Raw genomic sequence first — 18,883 nt, 5'->3', positions numbered from 1 at the left:
CACCCAGAAGGGAGTTTGTTGGCCATGGATCTCACAGTGCCATCAGTCAAGTTTGAGGAAGGATGGGGGTGGGGAGGTGCATTGAGTCAGAGAACGTGCAGATCTGGAAAGACGGTCCATGGCTCGGAGGCTTGGCCCTTTTTGGGGTTATGGATTAACAGGGGAAGCGAGGCATGATGGGAAGAGCCCTGTAATCCCCTCAGGGGGCACAGAATCAGAATCGTTCCAAGCTCTGGGTTTGAATATTGTGGGCACTTCAGGCAACTGCTGGAGTGACAGCTCCCCTTGGTGGTGGAGGCAAGTAGAAGCTCTGCAGAGGGGAGCCCTAATCTTGCACCCAGAGAACAGGTGGCAGCCGGGGCCCCAAATGCCTGCAGCTGAGGGGCGGGATGGCTCTAACAGCAATGAAGCTCAGGTGCACCACCTATGCCTTTCCCATTATCGTTACCTGTTGGAAGATTCCAGCCCAATAAATTCATTGTCAGGAGTAAAAACCAACAGTCTCCCCATGTGTCACCTCTCCCCAGAATGTCTGCACGAATGGCTTAAAAACTGCTACCTTGTAGAAAGAAATGTACCTCCCTCCAACGGTAGAAGTTTCCTTCCTTCCAATGGTAGGAAGGATCCTGAGCTAATAGACGTGAGTGTAGAATACCAGCATCAGAATTTTCCCCTCCAACATTTTATGATAAAAATTTTCAAACTTAAAGAAAAATTGAAAGAACTTTGCAGTGATTACTCGTATACCCACCACCTGGATTCTGCAACTAACATCTTATTGAATATTATACTTACTTTATCACATATCTATCCAACTAGCCACTTCTCTGTCCAGTCAACAAGCCATCTAATAATTTGATGTATTTCAAAATGAATTGGGATGTCAGTGCATTTCATCCCTAAACACTTCGGCACATAAACTATTAACTAGAGTCCAATATTTGTTTACAGCCCTTTTGGTTTTCTTTTGAGGTAAAATATGCATGCAATAAAATGCACAAATCTTCAGCGTACCATTCAATACATTTTTGACAACTGCATACACCTGTGTAACCCATATTCCCATCGAGACAGAATAGCAGCATCAGCCCAGAAAGTTCCCTCCTGCCCCTTCCCAATCACCCCTCCCATCTCCCCAGACAACCACTGCTCTGATTGTTCCCATTACAGATTCGTTTTTGCCTGTTTCAGACCTTAATATAAACAGAAACATAAAGTACAGTCGTCCCTCAGTATCCAGGAGGGATTCTAGGACCCCAGAGGATTCCAAAATCCAAGCATGTTCAAGTTCCTTATATGAAATGGTGTAGTATTTGCATAAAACCTACTGCCCTTCCTCCCGTATACTTTAAGTCATCTCTAGATTACTTATAATACCTAATACAATGTAAATGTTATGTAAATAGTTGTAAATACGATGTAAATGCTATGTAAATAGTTGGAAATACTACGTATATCCAAGGTTGGTTGAATACAGATGTGGAGCCCGTGGATATGGAGGGCTGACTGTATTGCAGCAGCTGGTGTAGCAGCATCCTAGTTGAGAAGATGCCGGGTAGTTCTAATAGACCTCTGGGCTGGGAACCTCTGCTCAGAACCAGGCGTTTTCTCACATTATGGTTGAGGAAACTGAGTCTGTGAGTGATTTGACGTTAGGTAACAGCTTGTTGGCTACAGACCTGGACATTGAACCCAGGTCTCCTTGCCAATGGCCTTCTGTTGCCTGTACAACAGTGGTCCTCAAACGTCAGCATCCATCGGAATCCCTGCAGGGCTGGGGTGGGGCCCAAGAGTCTGCAGCTCTCACAAGTGCCCAGGTGATGCTGATGCTGGTCCAGGGACGGCATTTGAGAACCACAGTTCTAAAAGCCAAGAGTAAGATTTACTATTGGAAACCAATGATGTATTCGTACAGCTGGCCCAAATGGGTGAGCATCACAACAGGCAAGAGCCGGAGGGGGACTAGGTGCGGGTGGTGACCATATTGCAGTGTGGTGTCCTCATCCCAGCTGGCTTTCTTAAGATCTTTCTCAAGGGTTCTATTCAGCATTCACTCTACAGGACTCTGTCATGTGTGTTCTGCAAGAATATCCACACTTCACCTCATTTTCTCTTTAACTGGGGGGAGCCTCCCCCCTCTGCTGAATCAGTTACACATGTATCTCAGCTGATGCCAGGGCCCCTCCTCCCTTCAGCCTAGTTTATCTAGTTGTTTTCAAGACCCACTGGCAACTTCCAAAGGCTGCGAGCAGAACCCCTCACGTGCTGCGGGGGGCCATGTGGTGAAAGAGGTGCTTTTAGGGGAACACACTATATCATTTTTTCGTTTAATAGCTATGCATTGATTTAAATGTGCATTAAGAAAACAGCAAATCCATGAATTCACACCTACTGTATATTACTTAGACCAGTTCCTCTTTAAATAAGTTTAAAAAATGAATGATTTGAAGAGCCGATATTGACAGACTAATAAATCAGGTGCTTATAGGTGTGTGGCAAAGTCAAGGCTGACTAAGCCCTGAGAAACCTGCTTCAGTAATTCCGGGAAAAAGGTGGGCTGTGGAGTCTCACAGAGCAGCATGTCCTGTTAGCAACACTCACATTCTTTTTCCCACAAGCTTTAAATCCTTGTCCTAAAACATCAAAACAACTCTAGTTCTTTTGCATTTGTATTCTATGACTTATTTTGCATATTATTCTCAGTATCTTACAATAACCTGCTCTCTTTAAGATATGTGAATTTACATATCAGCTGCAATTTAAAAGTGTGATTTTTATAACATTTCGAACTAGGATTCTTTTTCCTTGAGGAACACATTTTCAATTTTATAATGAAATTCAGCTGGAATATAAGACTGCATATAGGAAATTACCTTAGAGACAAATTTTCAATATCTTTTTCATTTATAAATGAGTTGCAACTCTATTCAGTTACATTCCTTTCTTTATTTTACACTCCACCTCATTCCATATAGACTTGAGATGACTCTAGCAAGAACACATGATAAAATAAAAATTTTAAACACTAAGACTGGGAATTTAAAGTAAGAAGTCAGGGGGAGGGAAAGTAAAAACACAAATATGTAGCTTTACAGGTACAAGTGGTTAATGTAGTAAAGTTGAGTTTCAAATTTGGCTTTGAGCTCTCTGGCAACTGAAGAGAAAAGAGACACACAATCTTTTCATGATTTTCATTTTGGGGAAAGAGGAAGCATGTCAGTTCCTCAGGGAAAGCAGAACGTCTCCCAGGATTTAGCAAAAGATGAAATTTATTAGGATGGAGGAGCATTACATGATGCAATGGACCATGACCTTGACATTCCTAAAGCAAAGAGAACAGAATAACCTCCCTGACACCATCAAAGGTGACAGTAAGCTCACCACATCGTCTTCCCTAATCCTCATCTAAGCCCTTAGAATCGGCCCTGGCTATAACGCTGCACTTCAAAGTTTCTCTTTATAACCAGCCAAAGTGTTTTGAGACGTTAAACTATTGATACCATCTTTCTGTCAATGACTCCCAAATTTATATTCTCCTAACTCCAGACTCAATCATCCAGTGTCTCCCACACATCTCCACTTGGGGTCTAATAGACATTTTATTTATTTTTCCTAAGAATATCATTTTTATTGTCATCATAGAAGTAACATATTAATAAATATCAAATAAATGAAGAGAAGTTAGCCAAATTACTTTTTTTTTTTTTTTTTTGTGGTACACGGGCCTCTCACTGTTGTGGCCTCTCCCGTCGCGGAGCACAGGCTCCGGACGCGCAGGCTCAGCGGCCATGGCTCACGGGCCCAGCTGCTCCGCGGCATGTGGGATCTTCCTGGACCGGGGCACGAACCCGTGTCCCCTGCATCGGCAGGCGGACTCTCAACCACTGCACCACCAGGGAAGCCCCCAAATTACTTTTGAATAATTATTTAAGATTTCTTTTGTTGTTGCAATAACAAACACCCTCAAAATCTCAGTGACTTAAAGAAACAAATGTTGATTTCTCACTTGTGCTACAAGGCTCAGGGACCTAGGCTGACTGCACAGCCTCCATCTGAAATGTTTCTAGTTTCCACGTCCAGGGGCAGAGGGAAGGCTCTAGAGGGTCTCTCGTCAGCAATTAAATGCTTTGGCCTGGAAGTAACATCATTTCTCAATTCATTGGGCAGAACTGGCCACATGGTTTCACGCAATCACAAGATCAGGGAGTAAAATCCTACCATTCGCCCAGAAAAGGGAGAACTGAGACTATTTAGAGCATTAATAACTACTATAATTTTGCCTGTTTTTATCATTTGCCACCCCCAACTCCCCAGAACATGAGCTCCACAAAGGCAAGTATCTCTAGTGGTTTGCACATAGTAGGTGCTCAATAAATATTTCTTCAAGGAATGGATGGATTTCATGGTTAAATTCGTATCTGAAACAGAATGTTAGGAGTTAACTCTAAACCCCAAATCAAACGCATATACTGCAAACGTGCAGGAAAGAGGTGCTTCATCTATTCCTGGGCTGTTCTGGAAGCCCAGGAAATTATTTTCAAACTTTTTCCAAGGAGGCGTCCAATGGCTCTCACCAGGTTGGCACAGGTGCCTCTAAAACAGACCAAGGAAAAGTGATCCAGGAGGAAGGGGAGTTTGGCTATGGCAGGTACAATGCCAGACCCCACAGCCAATGTTAATATGTTAAAGGCATCAGGTGTGTCACCTCAGCTCGCCTCTCCTTGCCTCAGTCTCGTCTATGCTTTGGGCCCGCGGTGGGGATCAACTGGACAGGTGTCCTCCAAACTGGCCAGCAATTCACAAAAGCTGGGGTGGTGGGGCAGGGGTGGAGGGGGCCCCGTGCTCACCCGTGCAACCAGCGCGCCATCTAGTGGGCAGAGCGGGCAGTCGGGGCAGCGGGCACACACCAGGCCCTCCTGGACCCTGGGAGGCAGCTGGTGCTCAGGAAGGTTTAAGAGGCTCCAAGTCTATGCAAGCCCCAGAGCAAGACGGTCCTTTTCACCTTCCCTGCAGGGCAAGCTGGAACTCCAGGGCTGGGCGGCCCAGGGCGATCATCTCCTTCTGTCCATCCACACCTCTCTGATTCACGGACAGCAACAAGAGGGCATTCAGGAAGAACAGGACTAGACAGGTGAGGTGAGGGTGACAGTTGACTCAGCACAGAATTGACTCGGTGAGCAAGATATCTTAATGCGGCATTTTAGAAAATCAAAATTACTGCAAAAAAAAAAAAAAACTATGATGAACAAAATAGCAAATCCTCAAAGAAAGATGGGATCATTTTCCTGACCTTTCCATCTGCCTCAGACTCCAGTAGGGTTCACGGGGCATGTTACAGGCCCTATGCCTCACCAGCCTGGCCCCGGGAGAGCCCTGGAGGGAGCCAGGGGCACCTGCTACATCAGCCGGGGACCGGGCTGGGCCAGAGCCTGGGGTCCAGAAGCATGTCATCACCAAGAATGATATGGCCCTGAAGAAAATGGCAAACTCCAGTCCCAATGGGTATTCCATTTACCCAGGGAAGAAGATTGGTCTCTATACGTTCTCTGCCGTGGTGGACACAGGCACTGAGCTCGGAGCCCACCCTGCCCTCAAGGGGGCCACCATAGTCGAGCTGAGACACATAAGGACAGGAGCAGGGCATTAGGGGATTCTCTGCCTGGACTTTAAATAACAGCAACCCCAGGGGAGACTAGAGCTCAGCTTCAGAGCAGCAAACCAGGCAACAGGAACGGCTGCCTCTGGGCACCCTTTCCCTGCACAGCTGAGGACACAGCTTCCCCCTTCTCGATTCCTGTAGCAAAGTGACAGGATGACCCCTGAGGATGTCTCCCACCCTGAGATGCTGGGGTCCCTCCACAGACACGTCATCACACCAAGTTAATGCCCAGGGCCTGCCGTCCTTCATCTCCTCCACTGAGCACCAGCCAGAGTGGTGGCGTTTATCTCCAAGACAAACAGAGCTGCCCCCATATCCATGACTGGCTGTGTTTACCGATGATGTCACATCCATCCCGGGCTTCCTGGTGACTCAAGGGTGAGCTGCTGGTCAAGGTGAATCTTACTGTGACCCACCCAAACCAGGAAGTATCTGGCTCCCTGGAGTGACCCAGCTGGAGTGAAACCCTACAGATGAGACATGGCCGCTGACATAAGGAAGGTCGACGAAGGGGCGTCTCAGAATGCCCACCCCTCACTCAGCACCTTGTGGCAGCCTCCATCAGTGCCCTGTGTGTAAAGCTCACAGCATCTCATTCCCATGTTTCAAATGAGAAAAAAAAAGCCTCAGAGTGGGGAAGTATCCTGCCCAAAGACACACAGCAAGCAGGTGACCAGAGGGTTTGCTTACTCACTGGTGCAGAGGCAGCAAAATCAGGCCAGGAGAAATGATTTCAAAAGGCAGAAAGGGGAGAGAGGTATTCCACAGAGAGGCAGGCAAACCAGGTTAGAACAAATCTATCAGGGAATGGAGATCTCTTACATGTGGGTTCAAATTCCAGCAGGTTCCTGGCTTCTTCCAAAGCAGTCTTCTCCAGATGGTTACCCAGGAATGGTTGCTTTCAGCCTGGTTACCTAGCCCTTTCTCTCCCATGACGATTGCTAAACATCGATGATTCAGATGGGTGGGCCATCGAAAACCATAATAAATCAACAAGTGTTCACTCTGCACAAAGTAATGATGACAATAATTAAACTTAGAATGCATCTATACAATAGTTGCACAACCTGTGAGGGGTGTGGAAATTCCACGTGCCTCGACCAACAGGCTCAGGGCCTGAAGGTGAGGGGGAAAGAACTGGCCCCCCGCAGATCTCAGCGTGAGCTGCAGTCTCTGTTGACGGTGGAGTGAAGTGATCTGGAGATCAAAGGCAGCCTGGCAGGGGAGGGAAGGGGCAGGCTGCAGCCTCAGAATGTGAACCCGTGACCTCCCTTCAGCCAGCAGTCCCAGGACAGGGTGACCGGCTGGCCTACACAGCTGCTTCTCGCTCCTGTGTATTCTGAGAGGGAGCCTGGCCGGGTAGCTGCGTCTCTAGAGAAATGCCACAAAAGAGGCCTCTCGCTGCCCTCGGGGTCATCTGCAGGACTGTCCACCCTCATTCCGATCTACCAGGACATGGAGGCCCAGGGACAGGATGTGACTTGCTCCAAGTCACATAGGGACTGTTATCACTAAACAGAAATGAAATTCACCAGGCCTACCATCCAACTCCCTTCCCGCCATGTCAGGCACACCATCCTGGCGCCCTGTCCCATTTCAGTGGCAGCAGGAGACCCCTGTCACCAAGTCACAGTGGGGACAGGCCTCAGGAGCCTAGGGCTACCCCGATGTCGAGTCAGGCTGACAACAGCCTGGCAACATTACAAGGCACAAACGCTGTTCCTTTTTCCCAGCTGCTGTTTCTACATGGAGGAAGAATCCGTTGAGTCTACACCCAAGAGTCAACCCGATAACCCAACATCTAGCTCAGTCAGAAGGAAAGGAAATACACCCAAATATTTTGTCTGCTTAATATCAAAGATCCAAATGTTTCATGACCTCAGAAGCTCTGATATTCTGTGCCAAAATCTCACCTCCTTTCGCGTTTAGAAGAAAGCTGCTACTATGGGAAAAATCTTCCAAGAATTATGAACTCAATTACAGCCCTAGAGATGGTTCTATTATTTTAGTTAACAATAATGCATGAAGACTTTTCTACTCAGGGCCCCTGGGGATATTGTCATCGTTGTTTGGTGGGAACAATGGCTGACTCAAAAGCAAAGCAGGTGATTTAAGCAAAGCAGGTGATTTATCTCTACACGGTTTTTATTTGCCAACTTTGAAAAATGATTCAGAAATGTGTTTCTTGGAAAAGTGGGTGTAAAATTGTGTTCTTCAATTTAAGTAAAATAAAAGTGCTCTCGGAAAGTGGCCTAAGGATATAAACTCACAATAGGGGATTTTCCAAGAGAGTCCCAATTTTAATAACATTCTCCCCCTTTGGTCTCTATAATCACGTTCTTATTTGACAGTCCATGGGTCTTTTTTGTTTTATCTCCAAAAGATGGTCATCCCCCAGATGAAGAAATGTAAATATATTTAAAGTTTCAAGAAGCTCTTTTTCACCATTTGGATTTTTCATTTGAAGATTCATTTGTGTTTGTTGACTTCAACACAATCTCAAATTCTCCCAAATTTTAATGACAATGTACGTCACTTTAGGAATGCTTTCGACAACAAAGAACAGAAAACTCTGTGCTCACTGATACTGTCAGGGTCCTCCTTTTCTCTCTCTCTCCACTTGCCAATCTCAGTTTGTTGATGTCAGTCTCGTTTGCTAATTCGAGCTTGGAAGATGGCAGCACCGAAGTCACATCTGCTTTCTGGGAAGCTATTAGGGAGCCAAGCAAACGGCTGCCTGAACCCCCAACTCTTTTGCTTTTTCCCCCTCAGCAGATCTTTGTTTACTTCATCTCTTTGGCCAGAACTGTGTCTATTCTGCCATTCCCAGCTCCAGCCCACATAGTAGAAAACTTGCCGTTATGTGCCTGCTTGTTGCCTTACCGAGGTTATAGCAACTATAGACTTTCAATATCTGTAAACACAACAGATGAAGCCTAGAATGCATGCTTTTCATTGTTAAGTGCATCCTATTGAGAGCATTAAAATAGCAAAGCTCTTTCTACCATGAATCTGTGACTCCTACTTCTGGGCCCCAGGTACCGCCTGACACCATAGCCAAACGCATCCTAAAAGTTTTATAGTCATTGGATACTAATGGGACATTACAAACCGGCTTACGTGGCAAAGTCTGCCTTTAGTACTCAGCAGAGTTTCCATTGATTCTCAAGATTTCTTGTACGTCCTGGCCAATGTCAGTAGGTTGGGGACATTTTTAAAGAAACACATAAATTACTACTCAAGGCCTTTGCTTAATTATTTATAATTGTATGCATTTGCCTAATGGAAATTTTCACTTTGTGCTGAATTTCAAGATCCACAGGGATAATACTTCCCCTTTTAGTAAAAGGTTGCATTCTCTCATCGTTTATTGCTCTCATAGATCCATGGAAGTTCAGAGTCAGAGCAGAGGCATCGTGTAGACAGAAAGAAAGGTTACAGAGGTCTGAGCTGGTCTAGAAACAAATTCACTGGAAATGCCAGGGCGCAAAGTTGAAGGGGCCCCATGTGATGAGGTGGTACCCAGCAGGCACATGGATACAAAGACGGGTGTGTGATAAGTGGGCTTGCAGACAAAAAAAAAAAAGTTCATCAGAGACAGGCTTCTGCTCTCCCTGAAAGAGAATTGAAACATTGAAAGACAGATCATCCTAGTGGAAAAGAATATTCCCTTATATTCCACCCCCTCAGCGCCCCCTGCTGTTCACGTTGTGGAACTGCTTGACAATCCAGGTGTTTTCCTTGTGGCTTCACAGCAGGGACAGGGAAGGAAATGAGAATTGCTTATCTGGCTCAATAGATTTCTGTAAAAGCACTTCAGAGCATCTTTCCCCAAGTCTTCTCTCTCAGAAAAATTCCCAAGTGAAGGTAAAATTGTTCCAGAACTTACTGCGCTTGTTTATCAAGGGAAAATATTGGGCATACCCAGCAACGATTTAAGTCCTACAAAGAGGAAACTTGCAGATGTGGTCGATGTTTGGAATTTGCTAAACACAGAAAACAAATCTGCTTAGGAAAAGAAAGTCTGGAGCTCTCTCTGCTGATGCTTTCCCATGGAAAAATCAAGACAAGGCAGAAGAAGATAGGCCAGGCAGATCCGCTTCCACAGATTGGCCATTTCCCCGTGAAGCCAACTCACTGTGGTGTTTTCAGGACAACAGACCAGTGTCTCCCTTTCTGCCCTTGGAAAAATAAAGAATGCTCAGGTTATCTTGGCCTCTGGCAAAGAGCCTCTCTTTACAGAGGCCAACCTGCACCTAGAGAAAAAGAAAGACTTCAGAATCAGCACTGTGGACAGAAGTTTAAAAAAAAAAAAAACAGACAATTTTAGAACTAAAAGTAACTTGAAGACCAACTACCCTATTACAGAGGTGAAAAAAACTGAGACCAAGAAGTGAAAAATGCCTTGCCCAGGCCCACATACAGATAGAGACAGACTGGTACACGATCCTTCCTGCTCTCCCAGCCTTTATCACTCCGTAAGCAGCCTCACAAGGAAACTACAAAGGCCCTTTTAGGTTTCTGGCTGACTGACCCAGAATTTCTCCAGCTACAAATACTTTAAATTATAGGTTAAACGTAGCAAAAATATGTTAATACATAGCTGAGTTTGCAAGATAAAAAGAAAACAGATACCAAAAACACAAAGGGAAGAAAACCGAGCCCTGGAACAGAGGATATGGCAGCTCTTAGGGGTGTGGATGGGAGGATGGGAGGATGGGAGCTGGAAATGGACCCAAATGTTCAGGTGTTTTGAATGTTAGGTGTTTTACCTACATAAGGACTGTGTAAAAAGGAGAGCAGACACTAAGACCCATTCACACAGTGGGACCCTCAAAAGACCACGTGTCAATAAGAGGGGCACTCAAAAATACTTAAATACTTATTGGCCCAGGGGGAGGACATGGGAATTTGACTTAACTGGGGTCTTGAACAGAAAAAAAAAAAAAATATCCCAAGAGAAATTAACAGCCCAAGCCTGTGATATGGGGCAGACGCAGAGTCTGAATTTTACAGTCTCCTGGGGGAGCTCCTTGGAGTACCTGGCAGGAACAAATACAAAACACTTCTGGAGGAATACTTTACAATTCAGGTCACATGGGGTTCCTAATGACAGATGGATCACTACAAAAGATGACCTCATAATTAAAAATTACCAAAATAGATAAGGAAATGATGGATCCACCATGCCAGAGAATCAGCAGATACAACCATGGATGAATGAAACAATAAACAACCAAACCCGGCAAGATTAAACAAACAAACAAACAAAAACCACACAGAATTATCTGGTAGAGACTATAAAGTAATATCGTAAATGATGAAAGACATGAAGGAATAGAAACCTGAGGAAATAACACTCTAAAAAATAAACTGAAAGATCTATAGCAAGAGATTGGATTAGTAATTTTGAAATTTCTCACAAAGCAAAGTTCAGACCTAGATGGTTTGACTGATGAATTCTACTAAACGTTTAAAGAAAAATAAATACCAGTTCTTCGTAAACTCTTCCAAAAAATAGAAGATGAGGGAACACTTCCCAACTCCTTCTATAGAGCTCGTATTACCCTAATATAAAAACCATTCAAAGCCATCACAAGAAAACAATACACCAATATCCCCTATGAATATAGACACGAGTCATCAACAAAATACTAGCAAACTGAATCCAGCAACGATAAAAGTATTATATACCATGACTAAGTGGAATTTATCCCAGGAATGCAGGGTGGATTCAACACATAAAAATCAGTCATTGTAATACACCAAATCCACAGAATAAAGGTCAAAAAACACATGATCATCTCAATAGACAAAGAAAAAGCATTTGACAAAATCCAACACTCTTTCATGATAATAACTCTCCATAAACTGGGAATAGAAGGGAATTTCCTCAGTCTAACTACTAGAACTAATGAACAAGTTCAGCAATATTGCAGGTTACAAGAATCAATTATATTTCTGTACACTTGCAGTGAACAGTCTGAAAATGAAAATAAGAAAACAATTTCACTTATAATAGCATCCAAAAGATAAAATACTTAGGAATAAATTGAGCAAAAGTATAAAAGTTGTACTCTGAAAACTATAAAACGTTGTTTAAAGAAATGAAGGAAGACCTAAATAAAAGGAAGGACATTCTGTGTTCATAGATCGGAAGGTATAATATGGTTAAGATAATAATACTTCCCAAACTGATCTACAGATTTAATAAAATCCTTATCAAAATTCCTGATGCTTTTCCTGCATAAACTAACAAGCAAATCCTAAAACTGATTTGGAAGTACAAGGCACCCAGGGTAGCCAAAACAATCTTGAAAAAGACAAAAAACAAACAAACAAAAAGACAAAGTTGGAGGACTCACACTTCCCAATTTCAAAACTTACTACAAAGCTACAGTAATGAAGACAGTATGGCAGTGCCGTGGTAGGACAGATGTATAGATCAATTGAGCAGAATTGAAAGTCAAGAAATAAACCCTTACATTTACGGTCAAGTGGCTTTTTTTTTTTTTTTTTTTTTTTTGCGGTACGTGGGCCTCTCACCGTTGTGGCCTCTCCCGTTGTGGAGCACAGGCTCCGGACGCGCAGGCTCAGCGGCCATAGCTCACGGGCCCAGCCACTCCGTGGCATGTGGGATCTTCCCAGACCGGGGCACGAACCCGTGTCCCCTGCATCGGCAGGCGGACTCTCAACCACTACGTCACTAGGGAAGCCCTCAAGTGGCTTTTTATAAGAGTGCCAAGACAATTCAATGGGGAAAAGAATCATCTTTTCAACAAATGGTGCTAGAACAACTGGATATCCACAGGCTAAAGGATGAAATTAGACCTCTTCTTATACTACACCCCAAAATTAACTCAAAATGAATCATAGACCTAAAACTATTAGAAGAAAATATAGGGGTAAATCTTTGTGACCTTGGGTTAGGCAATGGTTTTTTTAGATATGACACCAAAATCAAAAGCAACAAAAGGAAAAAAATAGATAAATAGGACTTGAAATGTTTTTGTGCTTCAAAGGACAACCCATAGAAAAGGAGAAAATATTTGTGAATCTATGTATTTGATAAGGGACTTGTATCCAGAATAAATAAAGAACTCTGATGACTCAATAAGAAGATAAAATAACACTTTAAAAAAGGGCCAAGGATCTGAAAAGACATTTCTCCAAAGATGATATACAAGAAGTACATGAAAAATGCTCAACATCATTAGCCACTAGGGAAATGCAAATGAAAACCACAATTCAAACCCTGTAGGATGGCTATAATCAAAAAGAAAGACAATAACAAGTGTTGGCAAAGATGTGGAACGCTCATACATTGCTGGTGGAAATGTAAAATGATGCAGCCACTTTGAAAAACAGTTTGGTGATTCTTAAAAATGTTAAGCACACAATGACCTTATGACCCAGCAAATCTACTCCCATGCATGTACATAAAAGAAGTGAAAATATACATCCACACAAAAACGTATACACAAATGGTCACAGCAGTATTATTCACAATAGCCAAAAGTGGAAACAACCTGAATGTCCATCAATGGATGAATGCATAAACAAATGTGGTTTATCCATACAATGGAATATTATTTGGCAATCAAAAGGAATGATGTAGTGTTAGATGCTACAACAAGGATGAACCTTGAAAACTCTGTACTAAGTGAAAGAAACCAATTGTAACAACCATATATGGTATGATTCCATTTATATGAAATGTTCATAATAGGCAAATTTACTGAGACAGAAAGCAGATGTAGTGGTTGTGTAGGACTGGGGGAGAGGATTGGGGAGAAATGGGGAGAAACTGCTAATAGGTACAGGATTTCTTTTCAAGGTGATGAAAATGTTCTAAAATTGATGGCAGTAATGGTTGCACAACTTTATGAATAAACTACCAACCACTGAATTGTACACTTTAATGGGTATGTTATATGTGAATTGTATCTCAATAAAGCTGTTTTCTAAAAAAATAAACTGATAGTTGAAAAGGAATATAATAGAATGTAGAGAAATGAAAAACCATCTTGTGCTTTTTTTTAATATTTATTATTTATTTATTTATTTATTTGGCTGCTTCAGGTCTTAGCCGCAGCACACGGGATCTTCATTATGGCTTGCAGGATCTTCTTCTTTTTTTTTGTTTTAGTTGCTGCGTGCGAACTCTTAGTTGTGGCATGTGGGATCTAGTTGCCTGACCAGGGATTGAACCTGGGCCTCCCTGCATTGGGAGCACAGAGCCTTAGCCACTGGACTACCAGGGAAGTCCAAATCTTGAACTTTAAAACTCAAAGGACAGGTTAAATAGGAATTTAACACAGCCAAATAAAGAATGAGTGATTTAAAAGATGATTCTGAAGAAATTATCTGGAATGCAGCACAGAACGATAAAGATGTGAAAAACGTAAAAGAGGGGTATGATTTCTACACCCAGCTAAACTACCAGTCAGTAGTGAGAGCCCTTTCAGCACCTCCAGCTCTGATTTCATCATGACAAACTTAAGTGTTCATTGGCACAAAACACAACAACTATTGAAGTGTTGCTGGATAAAATATCACTTCTAGAAATAAACAAAATAACATTTTCAGGATACTTGTTAATAATTCTTGAGCAACAGAGAGGATGGATTAAGATTTGAGCTTTCTAAACAGAATAAAGTTGAAAAGCAGAAATGTTTCGAATATCACTGAAGTGACAAAATGGGTTTTCATATATATCTTATGGAGTCTGTTGAAACTTCATGATCATATAGCATTTATGGTAAATTAATACATGTTGCATTTAACTCTTATTCCTAGAAGGGCTTATACCAGAGTTGAATACAACCCTATGCTTTAGATACATCATTTAGTGTTTTTTGGGTTTTTTTTTTTTAACTTTCTTCCTTCCTTCCTTCCTTCCTTCCTTCTTTCGTTCCTTTCTTTCTTTCTTTCTCTATTTTTGGCTGCGTTGGGTCTTTGTTGCTATGCAAGGGCTTTCTTCAGTTGTGGGGATCAGGGGCTACTCTTCATTGTGGTGTGCAGGCTTCTCATTGCAGTAGCTTCTCTTGTTGCGGAGCACGGGCTCTAGGCACTCAAGCTTCAGTAGTTGCAGCTCGTGGGCTCAGTAGTTGTGGCTCACGGGCCCAGTTGCCCCGTGGCATGTGGGATCCTCCTGGACCAGGGCTCGAGCCCGTGTCCCCTACGTCTGCAGGCGGACTCCAAACCACTGCACCACCAGGGAAGTCCCTCATTTAGTGTTTTTATGAATTTGATAAGTATGTACCTTTTTTGAGCACTAACATCTTTAGTGTATAAATATATAACAGTGACTGGGTGTTTACTCTGCAATTTACTGTGCTAGAAAATTCACAGCTTTTTATCAAATTCTGTTCATGCCAATGCTTTGTTACCTTTTGATAGTTGTTGAATAGAATCTGTATATTCCATTCTAGACTTCCGACCCACAATCTGTTTTGCAGTGGTTTATCCTATTGTTTTTTGAAAACTGAAGAAAGCAACCCCCCGCTGTAGTTGTTTCTTATGAAATGAAGAGCATCTTGACTACCTCATAAGTTTATCCTCCTAACAGTTCTTGAGCACCTACTATGTGCCAGGGACTGAGCAGCCTGCAGTGAACAAGGCAAATATCATCCTTGCCCTTGTGACACTTGTATTCTTAAGGTGGGTAGTGGGTGGGAGGACATGATCAACAAAAAGATGAACAAGAAAAAGATTAGTAGTGTCTTCGTTTCGCCTGGCCACTGTAACAAATTACTGCAAATTTAGTGGCTTCAAACTACACACATTCATTCTCATGTGGCTCTGGGGCAGATGTCTGAAAAGAGTCTTACAGGGCTGAAACCAAGATGTCAGCAGGGCTAGTTCCTTCTGGAGGCTCTGAGGGGAGAATCCACATACTTGCCTTTTCCAGCTTCTAGTGGTCCCCTGTATTCCTTGGCTTGTGGCCTCATCATCCATCTTCTAAGCACATCACTCCAGTCTCTGCCATCACATTGCCTCCTCCTCCGACTTCTCCTGTGTTCCTCTAATAAGGACCTTTGTGATTATAACTGGCCCATCCAGGTAATCCAAAACAATCCCCTCCTCTCCAGATCCTTATCTTGTTCACATTTTCAAAGTCCCTTTTGTCATATAAAGTAACATTCACAGGTTCCGAGGGTTAGGACTTGAACATCCTGGGGAATCTTTATTCAGCCCACCACAGCTAGCGATAAGCAGTATTAGAATTAAAATAGAATGCCGTGTGAGAGATGGCCTGAAATACTATCAATACTTCAGGTGAAGGAAGGTCCCTGTAGGCTGAAATCCACATTACAGGGAAATACTGTAGTGGGGAGAACATTCTAGGCAGAGGGAACAGCTAGTGAAAAACTCTACAGCAGGGAAATTCCCTGGCAGTCCAGTGGTTAGGACTCTGTGCTTTCATTGCCGAGGGCATGGCTCAATCCCTGGTTGGGGAACTTAGGGGGAAAAAAAAAAACAACTCTACAGCAGAAATAAATTTGGTATGCTGGAGAAGTTAGTGTTGCTTGGATTGGAAGGAAGTTACAGAAAGGCAAGTGAGTTTTCAATTTACATTTGCTTTTTCAGAATAAGAACACTTAAAGCCACATCTAATCTCTGGGTCTTTAAATGGTAATTTGCCCCAAATTACTATTATCGGCTTGGACCCCTTTGGTCACAAAACATAGTGGAATTCTTGTGGACATCCCAGGGCACCCATCAAGGCAGAGAGCCCATTGGCAGGCCCCACAGTAAGTTCAGAAGAAGGCATAAACCTTGGACTTCCTTGGTGGTCCAGTGGTTAATTTAAGACTGTGCTCCCAATGCAGGGGGCACCAGTCGGGGAACTAAGATCCTACAAGCTGCACGACACGGCCAAAAAAAAAAAGGCATAAACCTCAAAACAAGAGACAGTTTGGAGTGGGGCTTTCAAAATCTTATTGATGTTGTCACCGGCAATTGCATCTTACAACTTTTGTTAACATAAACAGGATTTTTGGTTATTTAAACGCAAGCAGGAGCTAAGAGAGGAAAGCTTGGTTGCCTGCCCCTGAAGGTGTGGAGCTGATCTCCTCTGAGGCCAGGTCAGCCCTTTGGGCCGGGGTTCCGGGCAGTTGGAGAGCAGCTGCAGTGCTTTCTCAGCAGGCAGAATCTGCCTCTCACCTTCTCCTGAGTCATTCCTTTCTATTGATTCACTTTACTTCACGCTGAGCATCATGAAATCTCAGAACAACTAAGACTGAGGGTTTTCAAGTTTGCATGAAACCGCACACCTGAAGAGCCTAATACAAATGGCCTTTGGAGAGTGCTCCCATCTTTTTAAACCTATAGCACATTTGACTGTACCTCTACTACAGCTTTCATTGCAGTCCTCCTTAAATTCTACCTCCTGCACATGTATGAAAGGCTTGGGTCAAGGCCAGTACGCTCTGCACTCCTCCTGCCCCCCAGGAGAGCCCCTGGCACAGAGCAGATAATCAATACTCTCCTGTTATTTGGGACTGAGTGGCCCTAGTCCTGATGTCGGTAGAGACCAAGAGCTGACCATCCCCTAAGACTTCTAAAGGAGCAGGACGGTCCTAACCAGGAAATTATTTCCACAAAGGAGAGTTCAATATGACAGTTAAATATCTGTTTGAAGATTTGCATACAACTGTGAACCTGGTCCTTCAATCAAATTCCAACCTTGGCAATCAAACTGGGCCATCTGAGGTATGTGCTGGTTTTATGGCGGTTTATTAATTGCCCCAAACCACAATGCTGAGCTGTGGGGTGTTAAAGGTTCAGCCTCTGCTCTCTTTCCGGCTCCTCGGCTGACTGCCTTGCGGCAAAGGGTGAAATGACCCCATTCATCAGAAGGCACAGAAGGAGGTTCTAAAACGAAAGGTAACCAACCTGACCTGCAAAGTTAAGGCAGCGATTTTCAAGTTTAAATAAAAACCGACAGACATCCTTGAAGAGCCCAGTAGGTAACGGTGATAATGATAAGGTCATCAGTTCACTCAATATGGCAAATAAAACCCACCTGGCAAATCTTATGAGTCAAATGCTAGAAATCTGTTAGGAAAGAGGCAGCTGCTTCCACTGCCTGAAGCCTAGGGCTGTTGTGTTATTTCCCCCAACAGCCAAGGACACGTAACCTTTTGGTTCCCAAGCATGATATGCTTTATAGCTTGCAAAACCTGATAACATTGTCCCAGAGTCCAAGTTGTTGGTTCTAAGTCCAGCTGCATCTCATGCTCTGGTGTTCCCACCTAGGTCACACAGTGCTTTCTTTGTGTACATTTCCCAGTGAATTTTATAACAGGAGGAGTTTAGAAGCCTCATGACCTAACAAGCCCATAAAAGATAAAATTGCACCCAGACAGAAGTTTTTAAAATCCAGCCTAAGATCTCCTGCCCTGTTGGGTGAGTGTCTCAGATACGAAGCCGTGTTTCCCGCTCGGAAAACGGGAAACTTTTCTGGATCCTCAGGGTCTGGGCTGGGGCTGGGATGGAGACAGAATGGGGAGTTACTCCACAACACCTGCACTCACCACGGTCTTCTAAATCTCGATCTTGTGAATAGCACGATCTTGTGAATAGCACGATCTTGTGAATAGCACGGTTACATCGCATTGAATTAAAGGTCCTTCTTAGAGCAAAGTTTTAAAACGTACTGCTATTTCTGTAACCAGATCGTGGCATTTATTAATTTTTTCATATATCAGGAGCTTCCAAAAAGGGCTGTAAGTGGCAGCCCCTTTCCTCCACCTATGAGAGCCTATGTCCTGGAGTCCCGCAGATCTTTGAGGTCAGGGACACGGGTGCGCAGGAAGGGGTCAAGCAGGGAAATCAATACAACTGGGGGACGTGGGACCCTCTTTCCGAGTCCCCAAAAGGCAGCTGGGGGTAGCGCCCGCGGAGAGCGTGGGTGTCAGGGCATTCGTCGCCCGCACTGAGAGGGGCACTACAGGGCTCTAGGACCACAAAGGCCTGACGGACTTCGGTATGGACTCCAAGCAGAACAGCCTCGCGGGGTCCGGGCCCCAGCGCCCCAGCGGCCCAGTGCGCCTCAGGTGGGGACGGTTGACCCAGCTCACCTTCGCCCCGCCCACATGGGGGCCGCTACACTCCGCCCACCCACCGCCTCAAGAAGGGTTGCTCGGCTCACTTGGCTCAGCGCGCCTCTGCCCCGCCCACACGGGCCTCACTGACCCGCCCACCACGGGCCGCCCG

General features: G+C 44.0%; 1 long non-coding RNA gene across 2 annotated transcripts in view; it reads right to left on the bottom strand.

Moving 5' to 3' along the window:
- LOC111181903 (uncharacterized) overlaps positions 1–18,809 on the bottom strand; it is a 57,513-nt gene extending 38,704 nt beyond the window's left edge. The window contains exons 1-2 of one of the 2 annotated variants that reach the window (XR_002646624.3): positions 6,482–18,784; positions 4,848–5,217 (exon numbers count right to left, since the gene is read on the bottom strand). This is a non-coding gene — a long non-coding RNA (uncharacterized LOC111181903). Of the gene's footprint in view, positions 1–1,425; positions 5,218–6,481 lie in introns of those variants that run through there. The other variant, XR_016387741.1, reaches the window with a different exon arrangement.
- Positions 18,810–18,883: the final 74 nt, after the last annotated feature.

The sequence above is a fragment of the Delphinapterus leucas genome, chromosome 15, assembly GCF_059928025.1.
Source record: "Delphinapterus leucas isolate spDelLeu-1000000601 "Yukka" chromosome 15, BTC_Dleu_Yukka2, whole genome shotgun sequence".
Lineage (NCBI taxonomy): Eukaryota > Metazoa > Chordata > Mammalia > Artiodactyla > Monodontidae > Delphinapterus > Delphinapterus leucas.
The sequence above is the reverse complement of the archived record's forward strand: the minus strand, read 5'-3'. Positions and strand labels throughout refer to the sequence as shown.